The sequence below is a fragment of the Rhopalosiphum maidis genome, chromosome 3 (genome assembly GCF_003676215.2).
Source record: "Rhopalosiphum maidis isolate BTI-1 chromosome 3, ASM367621v3, whole genome shotgun sequence".
NCBI classification, from domain to species: Eukaryota; Metazoa; Arthropoda; class Insecta; order Hemiptera; family Aphididae; genus Rhopalosiphum; species Rhopalosiphum maidis.
In genome coordinates this window covers 342,561-348,782 of record NC_040879.1, presented here as the reverse complement: position 1 = coordinate 348,782, position 6,222 = coordinate 342,561, and positions in this window count along the sequence as shown.

The following is a 6,222-nucleotide window of genomic DNA, read 5'->3' as shown; positions in this document are numbered from 1 at the left end:
ATCATAACCACTATAAACATGCTTTTAAATGATAATTTTGACTCGTGTTATAAATTCATATTTTAAACTGCTTATAAAACAATCAATTTCTCAATTAATTCTCCACCGATTTTACATATTTAACTGACAACATTTTTTTCAGATAGCAGTGCAGCAGTCACCCAAGGCTTGCTGGGACAGGAATTGCATTCATAGCACTTTGGAAAAGTATCAACATCTTATTTTGAAAATAGACTAGAAGATATTGATAATAATATTGGATTTATGCAATGGTATGTTTAATGGTTATTGAACATAATTGGTAGCAACTTAATATTAGTGAAAACAAAAAATTAGTATCATGAAACCATGACCAATGAATTCAGTAAATGATTCATATTTAGGATTATTAACTTCCAAGTATTTAATTTAAGCTGATACCTCATAAACTCTATAAAACATGTTTTTATATGATAATTTTAACGTATATGACAAATTCAAATTTTTTATGGCTTATGAAACACTCAATTCTCAATGAGTATCTTGAAACTTTGACCACTAGAAAGAGAAATGGATCTGATTTAGCATTAATTACTTTCATACATTACATTTAAGCCAATGTTTCATAAACTCTATTAAAACATGTTTTTATATGATAATTTTAACGTATATGACAAATTCAAATTTTTATGGCTTATGAAACACTCAATTCTCAATTTAGTATCTTGAAACTTTTACCACTAGAAAGAGAATATGGATCTGATTTAGCATAATTAATTATCATACATTACATTTAAGCCAATGTTTCATAAACTCTATAAAAAAATGTTTTTATATGATAATTTTTAACGTATATGACAAATTCAAATTTTTATGGCTTATGAAACACTCAATTCTCAATTGAGTATCTTGAAACTTTGACCACTAGAAAGAGAAATGGATCTGATTTAGCATTAATTACTTTCATACATTACATTTAAGCCATTGTTTCATAAACTCTATAAAACATGTTTTTATATGATAATTTTAACGTATATTACAAATTCAAATTTTTATGGCTTATGAAACACTCAATTCTCAATTTAGTATCTTGAAACTTTACACTAGAAAGAGAATATGGATCTGATTTAGCATTAATTAATATCATACATTACATTTAAGCCAATGTTTCATAAACTCTATAAAAAATGTTTTTATATGATAATTTAACGTATATGACAAATTCAAATTTTTTATGGTTTATGAAACACTCAATTCTCAATATGAATGAAACTAACACCATTGAATTAAGTAATTGTTTCCTATTTAGCTTTATTAACTTCCATGTATTTCATTGATGCTGATATTTCATAAACACTATTAAACATGCTTTAAATGATAATTTTGACTCGTGTGTTATAAATTCATATTTTTAACTGCTTATAAAACAATCAATTCTCAATTAATTCTCCACCGATTTTACATATTTAACTGACAACATTTTTTTTCAGATAGCAGTGCAGCAGTTCACCCAAGGCTTGCTGGACAGGAATTTCATTCATAGCACTTTGAAAAGTATCAACATCTTATTTTGAAAATAGACTAGAAGATATTGTAATAATATTGGATTTATGCAATGTATGTATAAAGGTTATTGAACATAATGGTAGCAACTTAATATTAGTGAAACAAAAAATTAGTATCATGAAACCATGACCAATGAATTCATTAAATGATTCATATTTAGGATTATTAATTCCAAGTATTTAATTTAAGCTGATACCTCATAAACTCTATAAAACATGTTTTAATATGATAATTTTAACGTATATGACAAATTCAAATTTTTTATGGCTTATGAAACACTCAATTCTCAATTTAGTATCTTGAAACTTTTACCACTAGAAAGAGAATATGGATCTGATTTAGCATTAATTAATTTCATACATTACATTTAAGCCAATGTTTCATAAACTCTATAAAAACATGTTTTATATGATAATTTTAACGTATATGACAAATTCAAATTTTATGGCTTATGAAACACTCAATTCTCAATTGAGTATCTTGAAACTTTGCCACTAGAAAAGAAAGAGAAAATGGATCTGATTTAGCATTAATTACTTCATACATTACATTTAAGCCAATGTTTCATAAACTCTATAAAACATGTTTTTATATGATAATTTTAACGTATATACAAATTCAAATTTTTATGGCTTATGAAACACTCAATTCTCAATTGAGTATCTTGAAACTTTACCACTAGAAAGAAAATGGATCTGATTTAGCATTAATTACTTTATACATTACATTTAAGCCAATGTTTCATAAACTCTATAAAACATGTTTTTATATGATAATTTTAACGTATATGACAAATTCAAATTTTTATGGCTTATGAAACACTCAATTCTCAATTTAGTATCTTGAAACTTTTACCACTAGAAAGAGAATATGGATCTGATTTAGCATTAATTAATATCATACATTAATTTAAGCCAATGTTTCATAAACTCTATAATAAACATGTTTTATATGATAATTTTAACGTATATGACAAATTCAAATTTTATGGCTTATGAAACACTCAATTCTCAAATTGAGTATCTGAAACTTTGACCACTAGAAAGAGAAAATGGATCTGATTTAGCATTAATTACTTTCATACATACATTTAAGCCAATGTTTCATAACTTTATAAAACATGTTTTTATATGATAATTTTAACGTATATGACAATTCAATTTTTTATGGCTTATGAAACACTCAATTCTCAATTAGTATCTTGAAACTTTACCACTAGAAAGAGAATTGGATCTGATTTAGCATTAATAATTTCATACATTACATTTAAGCCAATGTTTCATAACTCTATAAAACATGTTTTTATATGATAATTTTAACGTATATGACAAATTCAAATTTTTATGGCTTATGAAACACTCAATCTCAATTTAGTATCTTGAAACTTTGACCACTAGAAAGAGAAAATGGATCTGATTTAGCATTAATTACTTTCATACATTAATTTAAGCCAATGTTTCATAAACTCTATAAAACATGTTTTTATATGATAATTTTACGTATATGACAAATTCAAATTTTTTATGGCTTATGAAACACTCAATTCTCATTTAGTATCTTGAAACTTTACCACTAGAAAGAGAATATGGATCTGATTTAGCATTAATTACTTTCATACATTACATTTAAGCCAATGTTTCATAAACTCTATAAAACATGTTTTTATATGATAATTTTAACGTATATGACAAATTCAAATTTTTTATGGCTTATGAAACACTCAATTCTCAATTGAGTATCTTTGAAACTTTGACCACTAGAAAGAGAAAATGGATCTGATTTAGCATTAATACTTTCATACATTACATTTAAGCAATGTTTCATAAACTCTATAAAACATGTTTTTATATGATAATTTTAACGTATATGACAAATTCAAATTTTTATGGCTTATGAAACACTCAATTCTCAATTTAGTATCTTGAAACTTTTACCACTAGAAAGAGAATATGGATCTGATTTAGCATTAATTAATATCATACATTACATTTAAGCAATGTTTCATAAACTCTAAAAACATGTTTTATATGATAATTTTAACGTATATGACAAATTCAAATTTTTTATGGTTTATGAAACACTCAATTCTCAATTAATTGACATGAAACTAACACCATTGAATTAAGTAATTGTTTCCTATTTAGCTTTATTAACTTCCATGTATTTCATTGATGCTGATATTTCATAAACACTATAAACATGCTTTTAAATGATAATTTTGACTCGTGTTATAAATTCATATTTTTAACTGCTTATAAAACAATCAATTCTCAATTAATTCTCCACCGATTTTACATATTAACTGACAACATTTTTTTCAGATAGCAGTGCAGCAGTTCACCCAAGGCTTGCTGGGACAGGAATTTACATTCATAGCACTTTTGAAAAGTATCAACATCTTATTTTGAAAATAGACTAGAAGATATTGATAATAAATTGGATTTATGCAATGTATGTATAAAGGTTATTGAACATAATTGGTAGCAACTTAATATTAGTGAAACAAAAATTAGTATCATGAAACCATGACCAATGAATTCAGTAAATGATTCATATTTAGGATTATTAATTTCAAGTATTTAATTTAAGCTGATACCTCATAAACTCTATAAAACATGTTTTTATATGATAATTTTAACGTATATGACAAATTCAAATTTTTTATGGCTTATGAAACACTCAATTCTCAATTGAGTATCTTGAAACTTTACCACTAGAAAGAGAATATGGATCTGATTTAGCATTAATTACTTTCATACATTACATTTAAGCCAATGTTTCATAAACTCTATAAAACATGTTTTTATATGATAATTTTAACGTATATGACAAATTCAAATTTTTTATGGCTTATGAAACACTCAATTCTCAATTAGTATCTTGAAACTTTTACCACTAGAAAGAGAATATGGATCTGATTTAGCATTAATTAATATCATACATTACATTTAAGCCAATGTTTCATAAACTCTATAAAACATGTTTTTATATGATAATTTTAACGTATATGACAAATTCAAATTTTTTATGGCTTATGAAACACTCAATTCTCAATTGAGTATCTTGAAACTTTGACCACTAGAAAGAGAAAATGGATCTGATTTAGCATTAATTACTTTCATACATTACATTTAAGCCAATGTTTCATAAACTCTATAAAACATGTTTTTATATGATAATTTTAACGTATATGACAAATTCAAATTTTTTATGGCTTATGAAACACTCAATTCTCAATTTAGTATCTTGAAACTTTTACCACTAGAAAGAGAATATGGATCTGATTTAGCATTAATTAAATCATACATTACATTTAAGCCAATGTTTCATAAACTCTATAAAACATGTTTTTATATGATAATTTTAACGTATATGACAAATTCAAATTTTTTATGGCTTATGAAACACTCAATTCTCAATTGAGTATCTTGAAACTTTGACCACTAGAAAGAGAAAATGGATCTGATTTAGCATTAATTACTTTCATACATTACATTTAAGCCAATGTTTCATAAACTCTATAAAACATGTTTTTATATGATAATTTTAACGTATATGACAAATTCAAATTTTTTATGGCTTATGAAACACTCAATTCTCAATTGAGTATCTTGAAACTTTGACCACTAGAAAGAGAATATGGATCTGATTTAGCATTAATTAATTTCATACATTACATTTAAGCCAATGTTTCATAAACTCTATAAAACATGTTTTTATATGATAATTTTAACGTATATGACAAATTCAAATTTTTTATGGCTTATGAAACACTCAATTCTCAATTAATTGATGAAACTAACACCTTGAAAATTTGACTATTTAGCTTTATAAGATGATTTCATTGATGCTGATATCATAAACACTATAAACATGCTTTAAATGATAATTTGACTCGTTTATAAATTCATATTTTTAAGCTTATAAAACAATCAATTCTCAATTAAACGATTTTCATATAAAACATTTTTTATGCATGCATAATTTTACAGGTACATTATAGCACAAATATCAACATTTTTGAAAATATGGCTTGATAATAATATTCATTTATGCAAATTTAGTTATCTTGAAACTTATTACCACAAATTAGTATCATGAAACATGACCAATGAATTCATTAAATGATCATTTAGGATTATTAATTTCAAGTATTTAATTTAAGCTGATTTCATAAACTCTATAAAACATGTTTTTATATGATAATTTTAACGTATATGACAAATTCAAATTTTTTATGGCTTATGAAACACTCAATTCTCAATTTAGTATCTTGAAACTTTTACCACTAGAAAGAGAATATGGATCTGATTTAGCATTAATTAATTTCATACATTACATTTAAGCCAATGTTTCATAACTCTATAAAACATGTTTTTATATGATAATTTTAACGTATATGACAAATTCAAATTTTTATGGCTTATGAAACACTCAATTCTCAATTGAGTATCTTGAAACTTTGACCACTAGAAAGAGAAAATGGATCTGATTTAGCATTAATTACTTTCATACATTACATTTAAGCCAATGTTTCATAAACTCTATAAAACATGTTTTTATATGATAATTTTAACGTATATGACAAATTCAATTTTTTATGGCTTATGAAACACTCAATTCTCAATTGAGTATCTTGAAACTTTGACCACTAGAAAGAGAAAATGGATCTGATTT